At 36.1% G+C, this 19898-nt stretch overlaps 1 long non-coding RNA gene across 5 annotated transcripts; it reads left to right on the top strand.

The window, feature by feature from the left end:
* Nucleotide 1: 1 nt before the first annotated feature.
* Nucleotides 2-19253, top strand: LOC111888123 (uncharacterized). 5 transcript variants are annotated; one of them, XR_008227225.1, is made up of 8 exons: nt 2-437; nt 518-601; nt 855-957; nt 1033-1076; nt 1304-1690; nt 1758-2768; nt 3166-3228; nt 19239-19253. It is a non-coding gene; the product is annotated as an uncharacterized LOC111888123 (long non-coding RNA). The 5 variants fall into 5 exon arrangements; XR_008227224.1 differs by lacking the exon at nt 19239-19253 and having other exon boundaries at nt 3-437; nt 3166-15053; XR_002849091.3 differs by lacking the exons at nt 3166-3228; nt 19239-19253 and having other exon boundaries at nt 6-437; nt 1304-1400; nt 1648-1690; nt 1758-3005.
* The last annotated feature ends 645 nt before the right edge of the window (nt 19254-19898 follow it).

The following is a 19898-nucleotide window of genomic DNA, read 5'->3' as shown; positions in this document are numbered from 1 at the left end:
TATATTAAAGATGGACAATCCATAGGATCAGTATCTAATCGGGGTTTAATTAATCAGGTACCGTTCCTCCGGTTACTCTCCTTTGTACCATGGTTGCGGCTTCCGGATCCTTCCCACCGCCTCTCTCTTTCACCGTTTTCATTCCTTATCTATTCAACTGCAACTAATCTTTGTCTTCGAACCCAAACTCAAACAACTGTTCATCGTCGGCTTCTTCTTCTCCGCATCTGCTGCCCCCATCTTTGGTTGATTCCCATATCCGACTGAGACGTACTCTGGCTTATTCTTCTTCACCGTTTTGCTTATTCCTCCACCGCCTCATCTAATACTCCTTTATTCCATTTTGAGGCTGCCTCTCCCGTCTTCCGCTTCCGATTCAGATCAGACATGTTTCTGCTTTTTCTTTTTAGCGACTTTGTTTCTTTATTTCTCGGCAGGTACAAGTCGATCCTTCATCTACGTATGGTTTCTATTTTGGGTTTATTGTGATTTTAATTATAGCTATTAAATCTGGCAGCGGAGGTGGTTTTCAGCCAGCTCCAATACCGACTGGTTTTGAACGAGCTCCGTGTATCCGTTCTCTCATCTGGAATCAGTTCAGGTAAAGGGCTTCAATTTCTAATTTCCTTTTTTCCTACGCACTGACGTTCCTATTTAGTTTTAATTTCATTTGATTTTTAGATAATCAGATGAAGGAGAGCATATCTCTTTCGGTTTTGGTGCATATGTGTTGGTCCAATTCGTTTCTATTTTCCCTCCATTAATGTTTAAACCCTAAATTTCAAATGCTTTTTTTTTCTCATTCAATTTGATTACGCCCGACATTGATTTTATTTCAAATCTTCGTTTTTCAGTGATTTTACCCTTCGTGGCGAAAAGAGGAGCGCTTCAATGCATCTGATGCTGATGGAGATGGTTTGTTGAATGTAACTGACTTCAATGAGTAACTTCTTAAAGGTGTAAAAACGATTTTCTTTTTACACTTCCATCTTCTTCTTCTCCTAAAATTTGAGGCTTTTTTGTGATATTTAGCTTTCAGCACCCTGCAGAGACTCATAATCCAAGACTGATTCAAAGTAAGTTCAACGAGTTCTTCCATGAACTATTTAACCTTGTAAGAAAATATGATGACGATAGTCATAATTATTCACATGAATCTACTGATTCATTGGAATCCCCTACAAAGAAGTGTTCTGCTTTATAATTTTTTTTCTATGATTTGGGAGTTGCTAATATCTTATGGATTGACTTCTCACACAACTGGTTTTAAATTTTTTAATGAGGCTGAGTTTTGATATTGTAGCTACTTGTATGATGTGGAACTTCTATCCGTCATCGGGAAGCTTCACTCTTCAGATTGTTATAATGCCAAACAATAGATAGGTTATATTATATCACAGGTAAGCATGGTTGATTTTGATGTCTTCTTATAACTTTGGCCTTGAAATTGTAGTAATTCAGTAGATACAATCATGTAGATTGACTTCTTTGTGTGAATAGTCAATGACTTTTTTCAGATTTGAGCAAATTGATTGAGGGTTTGTAAGTTGACTAGATAACATGCGTAATAAGCATCAGAAAACCTACATATCTTTTACTTCACCTTCTTCCGTATCTACTGCTGATTCCTTTGATTCTCCTTTTTAGGGATTTAGAAAGGCTAGTGAAAGTGGATTTACAAAATTCACAGGTAAGTATTGTTTAGTTCCCAATTTACACAAAGTATTAATCATTAAAGAAAGGTTCTTTTTTTGCAGAATGAATTGCCAACTTCGGAGCAGCAAAAGTCAGATGATAAGATGTTGAAGTTGGTATATGATCAAAAGGTTCATTTAATTCTTCTTTTTAAGTCTTGAGTTCTATGATTTGGGTTCTGCTTTCGGTATCGATTTGAAGATCTATTAACACATATTTTGCCATGCCATAAGGACGAAGGGTATTTTAGGGGCATAAATTTTTTTCTTGAATTCTAAGATTCTAAGATATGACCTTTTGGAAAAAAAATAAATAAATAAAAGTTTAATCTGTTTTCAAATGGTACCTCAGATACAGATAAGAAACGGTCCCTCTCTGTGTATTGTTGCACCTTCTCCCGTGGTTGCCTAGTAAAGGCAACATACATCATGTAAATTTTCTGCAAAATAAAAAAGAAAAAAGGTATAAATAACATTTATATTGATTATTAGACAAACAGAAAATGAAAATTCAACTGGGAAAAGATAGATGTACAGACATGGCGAGACTGAACAGCTTCATTGACTTGGCGCCTTATACCCTCAACATGACCCTGCAAGAAACAAACTAAGAATTGAACTTACGTTTTTATTTATTTCATAAATATAATGAGGGTATTTTAGTCTTTTAACAAAAGAAAGGAAGAATAGAATTGGATTCCCACCCTCCTTTAGGAACATGGAATTTGAAGGATTCCAGGAAATGAATTCTGTCCACATTTGGCATCTAAACAAACCTTGGAAAAGAATCTCAAATTCCAATTCCACATGCATAAAGAACGAAAACAGCATTTGTTCTTAGAAATTACAAAAGAAAAAAAAAAGGAGGCATACCCCACATCCACTTTGTGGTTGATGTATCATAATACGGACATTTGACATTTCATATCTCATGCCCTTTTCCCCACCAGCAAGAAGTGCTCCGAAAATTATGAGGGGGGCTTTCTGTTTAATTTGGCTGGAATTGGAATTTAATTCCATTCCAGTGTTGGTTCCAAGGGTGATACATATGTTACAGGGCTTGCCATGTCTAAGGTACATTTATTTTATTTAGCATTTGTAGATTTAGTTTTTTTTTTTTTTTTAATTTTTTATTGTTATTTATATTCATTTGTTTACAATTAATATATGCAATCTGTGAAGATAATAGTGCATCAAGATTTGGTGCATGATAGTTTTAGCACCATTGTTATTAAATTCATTAATGAGAATGAGACCAATGAAGAATTATGTCGATGACATAAAACAAAATTGGTGTTGACTTTACTTCCACTATACAAGTGCTCTTTTTAGTGTTGCTTCGATAAGAACCATTTTAAATTTCTTTGGTTTACATTTTAATCATTAAATTTAAAGAACTCTTTTAATATAGAATCTATTTATGGTATTGTATGGATTTGTTTATTCATGGACGCAATCACATACCGAAAAGCTTTGGAGAATTTCAAATCGTACTAAACGAGTTTATTCTCCTTCTGATACAACTGGATTGCAGGTTTGTTTTTTCTATTTGTCATACTTAATTATATACAATTTTATCTTCGGAGCTATCTAAGTCCATCCCCACAAAGTGGGGTTATCAAACGATCTTTAATTTTATATCCTTTTAAAACATGATTGGTCAATATTCTTATAGCAAAGCAGAGGACGTCCCACAAATGTAATCCTTCGTATTCATAAGAAGCACCAGATGCCAAAAACTATCATATCTGTTTAGATCTATCCCCGCAACGCGGGGCTCCTCGTCTAGTTCATAAGATAGATCATCACCGCACCAAACCAATTTGTTAAAATTGACAATCAACTCATCAACTTCGTCCACAGATAACGAATTATTCTTAGAATGTTTTCCGGCAAATCATTCAACAATCAACTTCATCAAATTACCTTCACATCGATTTCCGATATAATCACCAAAATCATCGAATTGAATATCCAGATCAAACAAATTTCGACAATTTACGAACTCTAGAAAAATGATAAATTAATCGACAGCGGTGGATAAGATTTTGAGAAACAAATTTCGATTTGAGAATATGATATGAAGAATCGAATGAGTGGATGCTTTTCTGATTGAATCATGGATAATCAATATACGAACTGGACTCGAAGTATTAACGCCAAAGCATTTTGAAATTGGGCCAAAGAAATTTTATATGAACAGTAACATACTGGAAGTATACTGGATCAAAAATAAAATTGGGCTGGAAGTTTACGATTTGATCCAATAAGAATATGAACAGAAAAAAGATCACACAAGTTTGGGATAAATTTGGGCTTTGAACAGTTAAACTCTTCATATCTGAACAAAAGCATAAAAATATAAACATGACTTTATAAAAGTGAGAGACATCAAAATCATTCGAGTTTTGTAGAAGTTGTCAAAAAGTGGATCGTTCCATGAACCACTCGCTTGAAACTTCATGGTCTGATGCAAGTTGTTTGGACATGAACGTTTGATTTGACACATAATAATCTCTCTCTCTCTCTCTCTCTCTCTCTCTCTCTCTCTCTCTCTCTCTCTCTCTCTCTCTCTCTCTCTCTCTCTCTCTCTCTCTCTCTCTCTCTCTCTCTCTCTCTGTAATATTGTCCGTTTTGGGCTCCCGACACGAAAACTTCACATGGGTTACCCATCTTTGTAGTGCTCTCGCCCGGGTATGCCTAACTGCAAAGTTCTTATGGGATCTGCAGTCCTCATGACTTTGAAACGCGTTGTAACAGGGAAGATATCCACACCCTTTTTAAGGAATGCTTAGTTCTCCTTTCCAGCCGATGTGGGATCAGGTGCAGCTAACCTGCCCGCCTTAACTTGTAACATCCCAAAATTTTCAATAAATTATAACTCTTTTTTAATAACATAAATCATCCATTTAGTATCTTTTTATTCAAAACAAATGAAATACCAAACCCCAAGATCAATTCAATTTCCAAACATTATTTAATTATAATTCTAAAATTTATGAAAACATAACCAATTCAACATGAATTCCAAAAACCCGCCTCGAGCCAGTATGTACAAAGCTTAGTGAATTCCGCACATACACATTATCATATCATATAATCATTACCCATATACACAGATACAAACAGTATCAGACACATAACCACACATACATGTCAAAGAACGAATCAGTAACAGACATATTCCTACTCGGAGACATTGGGTAGGCTTGATCCCCCTTGCTTAGTACATCGAGCCCTTGGGACACATTGGATAAGCTGGTTCCCCCGTACCCAAACCCATTGGGACACACTGGCCATGCCCGATCCCCCTTGCTCAGTTCGTCGAGCCTTTGGGACACATTCGCTACGCCTGATCCCCACTCGGATGCGTCGAGTCCTACCATGCATAATCCTCACTAAGTGAGGGAAAATACTAGACTCTACCCTGCTTAGTACTACCCACATAAACAACACATAGCACACACGATATAAAGTAAAGAAAATATAACACAACACGGTGTAGTGAAAAACTCACCTACAAAAGCAAAGCAACCTCCAAAGCAACCCGAGACTCACTCACACCTGCTTTATCTTCACACTTCATAGTAATAATGATTTAAGTTAAGTTTAGTTATTTATTTTCCCTAATTATCCAAATAGACTAAGGGTTTAAATTTCAGCTTTCTACATAAAGTATTAGGGTCTGTTCGGGACCAGTTTTTCCCACGTTATACTCCTCATTTTTTAAAACTGTTTCACATGCTGAGAGATCAAGTTATTAGCTTTAAAAGTAGTATTTTCACACCTCCCAAATATTTTTCTATGATTTATGGAGAATTTTACAAAACTTCCTCGCATAACAATTTAATCCAGACTAGTCTGGATAAATGGTCGTTTTTACCCTAGCTAGACGTATTTCTGGATTACGGTCGAAACTAATGAAGTGTAGATGACTCAATTATGAAACTTTGTGCACTAATTTCGATGAAAAATGGTTTTACATGACTGAGATGTGATCTTTCAAATACATGGACATATTAGGAAAAAAAAATCCTCAAATCACAGCTTTGGCTTTTTACGGTTAATTAGCTTCTTAACCCATTAAGACCCAATCCAAAATGACTTAGAACTTGGAAAATGATTACTTCACAGGAGTGAAAAATCATTGAGTCCAAAGTTTCATCCCAACTTCAATTATGACTCAAGGAATATAATTTTTAATGAGGAACGAAAGTATAATGCCCCTTTTGGTAACATTATCAAGTTAGGGTTTGGTTTCTCAACAAACTCTAGCTTCTCCATCACGAAACCCAACCACCCATGGCCAACCTAGCACGGTGGTTATTGGTAAATGGGAATGGCAGCCATGGCCAAGGCCATTGTGATTCTCGGCTATACCCAAAAAAGAACAAAAGAGAATAAGAGCAAAGGACTTCAATCATTCACCATGATCCCCCTTGATTCCTACTTCTTGCTTGACCTTTTCTATCCTTCCTTCTTCCTTGGATCGACACCCACTGCAACCTCCTTCTAGACCATATAAAAATCCTGCTCTCTTTCTCTTTCTCGGCTAGGGAAAATCATGGCACCCACACACATACTGAAACTAGGTTTGTATGTGTAGGTTTTGGGCTTAAACAAAGTTATACATCCATATACACGTGATTTCTATGAATTGGGCAAAAAGTAATTGGATGTAATCCCAAACCATATGATCCCATCAATTTTCATGGGCTAAAACCTTGAATGTCAGTTATAGCCCCCAATCACTGCCATAATGACGAAACATACCCTAAAACTAAAAAGCTTTACATAAATAGTTTTCTACTTTAGCACAAACTCCCTTACTAAAAAATATTTAGATTTCTTTTAATTAATTATTTTTCACTAAATATTATATATATATATATATATATATATATATATATATATATATTTCTTTTTATTTATTTTTGTTTACAAGAAAAACGAATACTTGAAAAATAGGGTGTTACAACTCTCCCCCACTTGAATCAGTCTTTGTCCTTGAAGTCACTACTAGATATTATATGCTTGCAACTCCACTTTCAGCTCTTAAGTCCACCTGAGATATTTATAATGTCGTCATTGATCTTTTACTAACTCAACTCCTTGTGCACGATGTCTTCATCCCTCCTTTAAGGATAGCAACCAATTTATCTATATGACTGAGTTGCTTCCAAATTGAAACATGTCATTCATCTTATGCATAACATTTGTGCTCCCTAGTATTCGGTGGTCGATCTTACCCCACACATAGGCGTCTTGCACTTCTTACTACATAATAGGACGAATGACGAAACGCCAATACAATATTGGAAGTATGCTAATACGCAACCGAGTACCCATTTCCTCTTTAAACCTTTCATACAACCGGGACATGGATTGTACATACTTATTAGAGACCATACAAATTGACATCATGTGCCTAGCTATAACATCCTTAGAGTAGATATCTTCTCATTACCTCCGACGTAGGAACATATACCAGACTTTAGTATGTCAGATAACCCCGAATTTCCAGATCAATAGTCACAATCTTTCCTGAACTCCCAGGTCCAATTGACATTCTTATCCTGAAATATCACTCCCTGCCACTTTTCATCAAATCCAATAGAGGAATAAACGTCTTCATTCGTAAACACAACTCACGACGTGGCCTACTAGTTGACTCCCGACTAAGATCATTAACAACTACATTTACTTTACCAGGATGGTAAAGTATCTCTCCATCATAACCCTTAACCATGTTTGGTAATAGAATCTAACTCCTTGTAAAACTCTCATAAATATAAAATTTATAATCTGAAATTCCATATACCGACCCTCTAAGGCTGATGATCATTCTTACTCCTTCCTGCACAAACCAACTAATCCATTAAAAAGAATATAACCACACCCAAAAGAAGAAATATCTTGATCAACACTTCTTTAACATCTCGACATGTACAATGGTTACGACACTCATCCATAAAACTCCTAACACTCGAGCTATCTTCTTGATAAATCAACAACACCCACTACACGAATGAGGCATACCCTATACACTAGCTAGAGATCTTCCATCGATATGCCCAATTTACACTCCTAGATTGTTCCACATCATACCCAAGGTCTCATATCTTGTGTTGAACCATACACCCAGGTACCCTCATCATTTAATTATTGAATAATTAGACTAACTAGTATAGCACGCATACAATACCTACCAACTGTAATCTCACAAACCACTATTATGGGTTTATTGACATATAACCATCCTCCCATAGTCTTGTAGGTTTCTAATTTCCATTCTCTCGAATCATGCCAACTTTTCGGTCTTGCTATAATCCAAAACGAGGCTGTCTGGCTTAAGACCAACACCTTAATGAGCCTATAGGTATAAAATCATGATACCACAAACCTGAAGGAACCCAAACATCATCTTACATCCCATAACAGTAAAATCCATGAACAAAATGAAATATCGAACCCTAGGAACCAAGATATATCTAGTGTTCGGACCATGTGTTAAAGCAAAAAGTGACCCTTTTAAACTTAGTCATCCGCAATCCTGATGTGTGTGAAATGAACTAGTTTTAATCCTACTAACTTAGACACAAAATAAACACACGAAAGGCAGTGTAACTATCGATTAGTAATATAGTTTGTCACACCCCCAAACCAAGGATGGTGGAAATGTCCGGGGGTGGAGGACTTCATGTAGAGTATCACAACAACGAGTATAATAGTGCTCAAAGTAAATACAACCATCATAAATATAATTGAAAAAAAAGTTACACCAAAGTATATGTTTACATGATTCAAATCAATTACATTATGATACAAAATGAACTGTTTGACGATTTATCGTCCCATCCTCAAAACGTAGTTGATTTCCTGTTTCACTGAATTCCTGAGAATACAAGTAGTTTTGAAAAGTGTCAACACAAAGGTTGGTGAGTTCATAAGATTTTGACGGTAAGAGTTTGAAAATCGATCTTTGTAAAGAGATGTATGTTACCAAGAAAAATCCAATATTTTCCTTACATAAGTTATGTGGTCCTAAATACCAGGACCGAAATCGAACAAGTATTTGTCATACTTAAAGATATAAAAGTGGTTTCAAATTGGCGTAAAACCCTTTCTGATTTGAGAAAAACTCTCGTAATGAATGGTGTGTAGTCTTAAATACTAAGACTGAAAATATACAGCGATATTTGTAATTGATATAAAAAGTGATTTTAAATGAACATAAAACCCTTTTTAATATGAAGACGTACAAGTATTTTTCCGTACTTAAAGTAATTTCTGAGAGCTAAATCGACATAACTCACTAATTTAAAGTTAGAACCCGTAAATCTTATGATTTGTTAATACCACATGTGAGCTATCATAACCATACTTGACTTTGACGGCCTCGTAATTGCGACGTTCTTCAGGCGTAGCGAAACTGAAATGACACTTGTCACCACAGACCTGCCGGTCTAGCTGTTGCAAGCAGCTCTGGTGTGGGTTTGTCAAACCCAATATAGATCTATACACAACTATCACGTTCTCCTTACAAGAGACTCTGGTTACAATTTACAGGACTTTTTGATTTGGTTACTTTGGAAGTAACCCGAAGCGAATGACTCACAAATTTATTCATTAACAGATTTACGTGATCTAAACTGAAAACCTTTGGTAAAAAGTTTGAGAAGTAAATGATACATAAACTATATCTATTATAGTTTATCCAAAACGTTTGTAATGTATAAGAACTCTTTTATGAAACACATTTGTGCTATGAATCCATAAACTATGCTTGTTATAGCTTAATATACGTGTTCCAAATGAATGAATATTCTTATTATGAATGACAAATTTTCAGTTTATGATGATAAAATTAACAAAGAAACACATTCAATACTTAGAACTTATTATTATACACTTTGCTCAACATAATACAAAGTGTTATGAAAGTTATATGATGTTAACTAAATTAAACCTTTCTGCACTGTTTTAGAAAAGTCATAGAAAAATCATACGAAGTCGAAAACTAAATCCGTAAATTCTGAGAGTTCCCAAAATGTGTCTAGTTTACTCATAATTTTTATCATGATTTTTAATAACCTTCAACTTGGGTGAAAAAGTCCATAATCACAGACTGGTCCGGATTGGTGTTTGAAATGATAGGCAGTTTTGTAAAAATCACCATAAATTGTAGAAAAATCGTATGGAGATGTGCAAGTAGTCATTTTAAAGCTAAGAACTGAAACTACTTACACCTAAAACAGTTTTTCAAACAAAAATGTTTAAGTTGTCCAAAACAGTCCGTGAATGGAGTCCAACTTTTCTGATGAAAGCTGTTAGAAAATTTTAGTTATGTTCTTGGTATTTTAACTTGTATTCCCCCCTAAAAACTTGAGAAAATATGAAAATATAGGGGTAAGAACTCACCTTGAGTGATTTCAGTAGGTAAGTGTTGAAGAAAAGAAGTGTTCAACCCAAGAACACTTGAAGAATCACTTGAAGATTCGAAGATCTAACAAGAATGTGATGATGTTTGTGTAAGCAATCTATTATTTTGAGTATGAGGGTGTGCAATCATCATAAGAAAGATGATGATACTTACTAATTGTAGGAGAAAAGTCTTGGAGTATGCCTTGAAATTCTCGAATTGGAGAGAAAGATGAGAGAGTTTGGAGTGTGGTTCTTGGTGAAAAATGAGAGAATGAATGAAGTGTGAGGAGAGAGGGTGGATGTTCCAGCCCTAAGAACGTGGGAATGGTTGAAAATAGTGAGAAAGGACTTATGAAGTGACTAGGGATGGGCTGGTGGTGAATAGTGACATGGAGTGGGTGTGGGAGTGGTTGCTTGTGTTATAAAATAAGGTAAAGTCAACACTCTACCCTTGTACTTCACCTACTCTCTTTTGGATAAGGTTTTATCCTTAAAATGTGATTAATCATTAATTAAGGGGTGTTATATGTTAAAATAAAGTTTTGGGTGAAAACCCCGTGTTAAAACAATTAAAAACGGGCCTAAAACGCAAAATTAGTCGAAAACCGGAAGAAAAGAGGCTTCCCAGCGAGACCTCGCGGTCCTGGCCGAGGCTCGGTCCTCCTGTGGCTGGGTTCGGTCCCTAAGACTGCTTGGCGCGAAGCGAAGGGGGCGAGGAAGCGAAGGGGCGAGGGCTCGGTGTACTCAGAAGCGAAGGCTCGGTCTTCGGTCTTCAGAAGAGAAAGCGATCAGACCCGAAATGTGCCGAACGTTCGGGTTCGGGTGATGTGCGAGGTTCGGTTCCAGGAGCCTTCGGGTTCGGTTTTCTGAGTGAGGTTCGGTTCAGCAGCCTTCGGCTCAGAAGGGTTCGGGTCCTAAGAGGACTTTTGGGTCCTAAGAGGGGTTTCGTTTCCTTAAGTCCGTTTTTCGCGTAGACTTCAGTTTTTGGGCTGTTTTCGCCAAATTTGAGGGTCGGGATGCCCCGAGTGATTATAGAAAGTTGAGAGAGATTTTGAGAGAGATTCCACATACTTAGAGAGATTTGGGAGAGATTTGACATTCTTGGAGAGATTTCACATACAGAGAGATATTTAGGAGAGATTTCACATTCTTAGAGAGATTTGACATTCTTGGAGAGATTTCTCATACAAAGAGAGATTTGGGAGAGATTTCACATACTTAGAGAGATTTGGGAGAGATTTGACATTCTTGGAGAGGTTTCTCATACAGAGAGATATTTGGGAGAGATTTCACATTCTTAGAGAGATTTGGGAGAGATTTGACATTCTTGGAGAGATTTCTCATACAAAGAGAGATTTGGGAGAGATTTCACATACTTAGAGAGATTTGGGAGAGATTTGACATTCTTGGAGAGGTTTCTCATACAAAGAGAGATTTGGGAGAGATTTCACATACTTAGAGAGATTTGGGAGAGATTTCACATACTTAGAGAGATTTGGGAGAGATTTGACATTCTTGGAGAGATTTCTCATATAAAGAGAGATCTAGGAGAGATTTCACATACTTAGAGAGATTTGGGAGAGATTTCCGATAAGAAGAGATGGAGTGAAAACGATTGAGAGCTGTTTTGTGTGTGACGAATGTGAGTGTCCGGCTTCGCAATGCAAGGTCCGTAAACCCCGTTAAGCCTTGTTTAAGGATCTTGCATACTCTCGATGAGTATGAAACATTGTTTTATCGGTTTGGCTCGCCACGTACCACAGTTTTAGGTTAAGGAGATCTAGATTTACGCACTTTTCGATTTATGATCTCTCATTAGAATAGCGAGTTGTTTAGAAATTACATAACGTAAACTCTAGTACCTACGGGCAAATCGAGTTGACCGGTTTGACTTGTTGACTTTAGTTGACTTTGACTTGACCGAAAATTGACGGTTGTCACATAGTTCAAGCAAGTAGGGTATCGAACATAGGGAACCATAAATAATTAAAATAAATGCTAATATTATCTAAATAAAACAAGTAATAGAAAGGGGGTTTTTTCTCTAATTTTGCAAGACTAGAACCTTAAGCAATCAAATAACACTTAAATGAATGCAATTAACAACTAAAGAGAATAGAAGATAACTAGATTCAATAATAAAAGAAACTTTTGTTTAGATTCGACTCACTTATTCCTATGGTTGATTTTATGGCAAGTGCAATGGATTAATTTTTCATTGGCTACTGATTAATGTGATTAGGTTCATGTTCACTATTACTAATCCTTAGAAAACAAATCAATTCAAACAGTGGCCAATTGGTTAAATTAATGAGTTTCCTAGTTTATTGATTCAGGTTAAGTAAGACTTGTAGTTTAGCTAATTAAATTACTAATTCAATTAACTTCTTTTATGGTTGTTCGTCACACAAGCTCACACATTGACTTACCTATTTTCTAGTTAACCCCCAGTTTTATGTTCACTATTCTTAGGCATATAATATTGTTTTCACATAAATTATATGAGACAAGCATTTAAGAGATGTTCGTGCAACTTAATAGACTTGATAAATAATAGAAAGTAGTTATTATCAACACATAAGGATCTTTAACAAGCTTAACAAAACAAAATTCACCAAATCAAATTAATTAAAGCCATAAAATCAAACCATATTCATAAATTCATCTAGTCTAAACAGAAGTAATGAGTTTTTAGCTCATATCTACAAGAAATAACAAACTAAAAACGAAATATAATGATTGAAACATGGTTCATGCAAAAGATTAAGATAAAAGTAATGTGTTATTGCCTTTGATCTTCTTCCAAATTGATATCTAAGTTGAAATCTCAAAAACCACAGCTCTAAGAACCCTTCTGGCCTCCAAAAATCGTCCAAAGCTTCCCCAATTAATTAGGGTTCAAATGTGTGACAATAGTCAAATTCGGGTCAAGTCTAAGCCGGACAAGGTCAACGAGTCAAACCGGTCAACTCAATTAAACCTTGTATAATAGGGTTTGTATTATGTAATTTCTGTATAACTCACTATCTTAATGAGAAAACATCACTTGGAAAGTTCGTGTGTTTAAATTTCTTTAACCTTAGTGCTAAATAATGAACAAGAACAATAAAACAATGTTGCATACTCATAGGGAGTGTGTAAGATCCTAAAACATGGCATAACGGGGTTTACGGACCTTGCATTGCGAAGTCGGACACTCACATTCGTCACACACGAAACCGCTCTCAATCGTTTTCACTCTATCTCTTCTTATCGAGAATCTCTCCCAAATCTCTCTAATTATGTGAAATCTCTCCCAAATATCTCTCTGTATGTGAAATCTCTCCCAAATCTCTCTAAGTATGTGAAATCTCTCCCAAATATCTCTCTGTATGTGAAATCTCTCCAAGTATGTCAAATCTCTCCCAAATCTCTCTAAGTATGTGAAATCTCTCCCAAATATCTCTCTGTATGTGAAATCTCTCCAAGTATGTCAAATCTCTCCCAAATCTCTCTAAGAATATGAAATCTCTCCCAAATCTCGTTAAGAATATGAAATCTCTCCCAAATCTCTCTAAGAATATGAAATCTCTCCCAAATATCTCTCTGTATGTGAAATCTCTCCAAGTATGTCAAATCTCTCCCAAATCTCTCTAAGAATATGAAATCTCTCCCAAATATCTCTTTGTATGTGAAATCTCTCCAAGAATGTCAAATCTCTCCCAAATCTCTCTAAGAATATGAAATCTCTCCCAAATATCTCTCTGTATGTGAAATCTCTCCAAGAATGTCAAATCTCTCCCAAATCTCTCTAAGTATGTGGGATCTCTCTCAAATCTCTCTCAAAATCTCTCTCAACTTTCTATAATCACTCAGGGCATCCCGACCCTCGAATTTGGCAAAAACAGCCCACAAACGGAAGTCTAAGCGAAAAACGGACTTAAGGAACCGAAACCCCTCTTAGGAACCGAAAGTCCCCTTAGGAACCGAACCCTCCTGATGAAGAAGGCTACCGAACCGAACCCTCCTGATGAAGAAGAACCGAACCGAACCCTCTGATGAAGAAGAACCGAACCGAACCCTCTGATGAAGAAGAACCGAACCGAACCCTCCTGATGAAGAAAAACCGAACCGAACCTTCGGACAGACCCCTCGCCCTTCGCTTCTCGCTTCTGGCTCGCGCCTTTCGCTTCCGATTCAGCACCAGCAAGGACCGAACCTCGGCCTAGGGACCGAACCTCGGCCTAGGACCGAGAGGTCTCGCTGGGAATGCTTTTTCTCCCGGTTTTCGACTAAATTCGCATTTTAGGCCCGTTTTTAATTGTTTTAACATGGGATTTTCACCCAAAACTTTATTTTAACATATAAGGACCCTTAACTATTAATTAATCACATTTTTAAGGATAAAACCTTATCCAAAAGAGAGTGGGTAAAGTACAAAGGTAGAGTGTTGACTTTACTTACTTCTATGACACAAGCAACCACTCCCATACCCACTCCATATCACTATTCACCACCAGCCCATACCTAGTCACTTCATAGGTCCTTTCTTACTATTTACAGCTATTCCCACGTTCTTAGGGCTGGAACATCCATCCTCTCTCCTCACACTTTAATCATTCTCTCATTTTTACCAAGAATCACACTCCAAACTCTCTCATCTTTTTCTCTCTAATTCAAGAATTTCAAGGCATACTCCAAGACTCTTCTCCTACAATTAGTAAGTATCATCATCTTTCTTATGATTATTACACATCTTCCTACTCAAAATCAAAGATTCCTTACACAAACATCATCACATTCTTGTTAGATCTTCGAATCTTCAAGTGATTCTTCAAGTGTTCTTGGGTTGAACACTTCTCTTCTTCAACACTTACCTACTGAAATCACTCAAGGTGAGTTCATACCCCTACATTTTTATGTTTTCCTAAGTTTTTAGGGGGGGGGGGGGGGGGGGGGAAATACAAGTTAAAACACCAAGAACATAACTAAATTTTTCTAACAGCTTTCATCAGAAAAGTTGGACTCCATTCACGGACTGTTTTGGACAACTTAAACATTTTTGTTTGAAAAACTGTTTTAGGTGTAAGTAGTTCCAGTTCTTAGCTTTAAAATGACTACTTGCACATCTTCATACGACTTTTCTACAATTTATTGTGATTTTTACAAAACTGCCTATCATTTCAAACACCAATCCGGACCAGTCTGTGATTATGGACTTTTTAACCCAAGTTGGAGGTCATTAAAAATCATGATAAAAATTATGAGTAAACTAGACACATTTTGGGAACTCTCAGAATTTACAGATTTAGTTTTCAACTTCGTATGATTTTTCTATGACTTTTCAAAAACAGTGTAGAAAGGTTGAAATTTTGTTAACAGCTTATAACTTTCATAACACATTGTATTATGTTGAGCAAAGTGTACAACGATAAGTTCTAAATATTGAATGTGTTTCCTTGTTAGTTTATCATCATAAACTGAAATATAGTCATTTATGATAAGATTAATCATTCATTTAGAACACGTATATTAAGCTATAATGAGCATAGTTTATGGATTCATAGGATTAAAGCATTCATAAAAGAATTCTTATACATTACAAACGTTTTGGATAAACTATAATAGGTATAGTTTATGTATCATTTACTTCTCAAACTTATTTACCAAAGGTTTTCAGTTTAGTTCACGTAAATCTGTTAATGAATAAATTTGTGAGTCATTCCCTTCGGGTTACTTCCAAAGTAACAAAGTCGACAAGTCCTGTAAATTGTAACCAGAGTCTCTTGTAGGGAGAACGTGATAGTTGTGTATAGATCTATATTGGGTTTGACAAACCCACACCAGAGCTGCTTGCAACAGCTAGACCGGCAGGTCTGTGGTGACAAGTGTCATTTAACGGCGACGCCTGAAGAACGTCGCATTACGAGGCCGTCTATGTCAAGTATGGTTATAATAACTCACAGAAAGTATTAACAAACTTAAGAATTTACGAGAATTTCACTAATATCATACGCGTTTATATTGAAATAAACTCACGTTATTTCTGTAAATAAGGAAGATTACTCATATGTTTCAGTCTTTGGATACAAGACTACAGTATTCATTTTAAGGAAAATATTGGATTTTTCTGGAATAACTATACAATTACGAGACAAGCTTTTTTTTCATAATTATATACAAAAACTTATGAACTCACCAACCATTGTGTTGACACTTTTTCAAACTACTTGTATTCTCAGGAAATCGCTAAACAGGTAACAAAGTACTTTTGAGGATGGGGCGTTGAGGCGTCAAACTTATCATATTTTGACAACATATTGTAATTGATTTTGAAACATGTAATTCATACAATGATGTAACTCTTTCAATTATATATATGTTGGTTGTGTTTACTTTCATCACTATTGCCATTGTTGTTATGATACTACACATGAAGTCCTCCACCCTCGGACGTTTCCGCCATCCTTGGTTTGGGGGTGTGACAAAATGAGAAATGTTTCTATATATATTCTGAAAAACAGAGCCAAATCGATACGTTTGTGACCCAACTCGTCGAGTTGGTCATTAAAATCTCGTGTTCGGCAAGTCAGCGTCGAGAATCGCAAACTTTCTGATTAACTCGTCGAGTTGAGGCCAAACTCGTCAAGTTCTCTTGGAACCAACATTTTCTCAAAACATGAAAGTCGTCCGAAATTGTGTCTAGTTTTCAGAACATTTTGAATCTCGTCAATCGGAGTTACGATTCATGAGATATGGCTAAAACACTGACGTGGGGTCAAACTGTCCAGCAACATCCTTCTTTCTTCAAAATCCAAGATCCAAGCTTTCAATTGCTAAATCCGCTTCGTTTTCCAGCACAACATGTCATTGTTGCTGAAAAATGGAATTCTAAACTAATTAAGCACCTTTTGTTCATTAAATTATATAATATCAAAATAAAGTATTAAGATAATATATAAATTATATGACTAAATATGTCCCTATCAAATCCTTTCTGTCTACCGTAATCTACTTCTTCACTGCCGCAATTCTTGTCTCTACCGCAATCTCTCCCCTACAACCGTAATCCAGATGTGAACCAAAGTGAACCGTAATGAATACTTAGCTTTTGTATTGACTTGTGATAACATCTATTTATCCACTAGACATTGTATGGTCTTTTTAGTCAGAAGTTTATTAATAGTTTATCTTGATTGTAAGCCTTCAAGGCTCTATAAATAAAGTGCTCTCACTTTGTATCAAACACCACTTCTACAATTTCTAATCACATCTGAATTCTCTTCTCTACTTCTTATCACTTCTCATATCTCATATCTCCATCTTACTTACTGATCATCATCGAAGATCTTCACTTTAAACCGATCTCACTTACTAACTCGTGTTTGAATGCAAACCGTGTTTCGTATCAGTTTGGTGTTTACTTGATATAAATTGTAATTTGCATTTCCTTTACATTTCAGCACTTTACATTTCTGCAACTAACAAATCTAACTTATTATTGTTGAGCTTTCATGATCCTTTGAGATTAACGTATTCCACAATTATCAACTTGTACTAACGTTTGTTCAAGTGTTTACCAAAGTTCTTCTCTCAACAATTGGTATCAGAGCCAAAGTGGTTACTTTTTAAACAAAACTCTGATTTTGAAAAGCCTTCTATACCACTGAAGCTCATTTCTTTTCAAAACAAAATTCTTTAAAAAAAAAAAGAGGAAATGGCACAAGCTTTATCACTCAACGTTTCCAACAGTGTTGGAGGTTCTAACCGAGCCCCAATACTTGTTGCAAGAGAATATCACCGCTGGTCTCAAAGAATGGAGAGATATCTAAAATGACTTGGTAGAGATGTATGGAGATCTGTAGAAGAAGGCCCTCATGTTCCTATTTTCACTCCTGTTCAAGCTGATGGTGCTCAAGCTAGACTCGGTGGAGGTCAAGTCGTGATGAATTGTCCCACTAAAGATGATATTAATAAAATGGAAAGTGATGTTGTTGCTTTTTATGAAATCTCATGTGGAGTGGCCCCGGATAACTTTGACATCATTATCAATTGCAAATCAAGCAAAGAAATCTGGGATGTTCTTAAAAACTTGTATGAAGGTTTCGAGTAAGCTCAAGACAAGAAACTCACCACTGCCCTCAATGATTTCAATAACTTCAAATCTCATCCAGGTAAAGTAATCATGAAACAAACTGTAACTGTGACATCCCCATTTTCACGACCAGAGAAGACTGATTTTTGTTTATGCTTTATAAAAATCAGAGTACTTCTTTTCATAAAAATGTTGTGGAATTTGTTCCCAAAAAAATACGTTATCAAAACATTTTCGAAGAAACGTATTTTTTTCATTTTAAAACGTTTGGGATGTCATTTTCAATACATGAACATAAGCATAAACGGAACTTACATTTATTTACACTAGTGATCTACATCTCTTTAATCTCTCAGTGTAATGTCACTTCATATCGACACTCGTGATATAAATAAACTGAGTGGGTCAGGTTGGGAAACCTGGTGAGTACATAGGGTTTTCAACCCACAATAATATAATTATTATGTTTAATCATCAAACATTTAACCCAATTACCCATCCCCATTATCTTCTTTATTCTTAAGGATCTACCCTAAGAATCAGCTATTTCTTGTTCATTCATTCCTAAGGAGTATCCTAAGGAATAGGTATGAATTCCATCGTTGTAAATGACACATCTGTCAAGCACAACTGCTAGTTCTGTCACTTAGGCGCGGCTGCCAAAATTGTGACATTCTCTATGGGGCGCATCTGCCGGAATCGTCCTTTTAGGCGCATCTGTCGGGTTTACGAGGTTCTCTATTAGGCGCTTCTGTCGGTAGAGTCCTTTAGGCGCATCTGCCAGGGTTTTATTGACAGTATCGTTTTCGCTAGTCCACTCGCAATACATATCAATGGGTTTTTAGAGTACACCGGTGAACACATCGTTCACAACACCTACAGGTTGCGAGCCTGCTAGTGTTCCACTAGACTGTCTAGAATAGTCTATGGTTGTTGATATGTGCATAATTAGTTAATTATTTAGTATATATTTTTATTCATTTTTAACTAATTATGTGAATGATATGGACAAAAGGTACTTAATATTGTTTAAATTTTGTTTTCAGTCCAAAAGATATGCTTGGGAGTAAAAGGGAGCAAGGGAAAGCAATTGAAAACCAAAGAGTGAAGATTAAGGAACAAAAGTATACCTACTCGGCGAGTACACGCGTCTTCTCGGCGAGTCCAGCTGAATATTCCAGAAGATAACCACGTTTCCTGATCTAAGACGGATAACAACGAGTCTACTCGACAAGTTGGGTCTGCTACTCGCCGAGTACCCCCTGTTTTGAGATATCTATAAAAATCGAACCTTTATCCGAGGCGAACAGACCTTTGGCGATTTTTGAAGATCCTTCTGCGATTAAGAGCACCAGAAGACGCTGAGGAACCCTAATCTTCAACCTTTTGAAGAATTGAAGCAACTAGGTTAATCATTCCACTTAAGCTTAGGATTTGATGATGTTTAATCTGGTTGAATTTGTTTCTATGTTTGTTTTTACTGCAACTATGAACTAATTTCGTTTTTGTTTCTGTTTGGGGAATACCAAGGAACTTCTATGTTTTAATTCTTAATTTTGATTAATTGTTTATTGGTGATTTATTAAATTAAGTTTGTTAAAGACCCTTATGCATTAATCACTACTATTTGCTGTTAATTGGAAGACAATTAGGCTGCATGAACATCTCTTAGTTGTTAACCTCATATGTCTATGTGAATACTAAAC

The sequence above is a fragment of the Lactuca sativa genome, chromosome 9, assembly GCF_002870075.4.
Source record: "Lactuca sativa cultivar Salinas chromosome 9, Lsat_Salinas_v11, whole genome shotgun sequence".
Lineage (NCBI taxonomy): Eukaryota > Viridiplantae > Streptophyta > Magnoliopsida > Asterales > Asteraceae > Lactuca > Lactuca sativa.
This window is presented reverse-complemented; position numbering and strand designations above follow the sequence as displayed.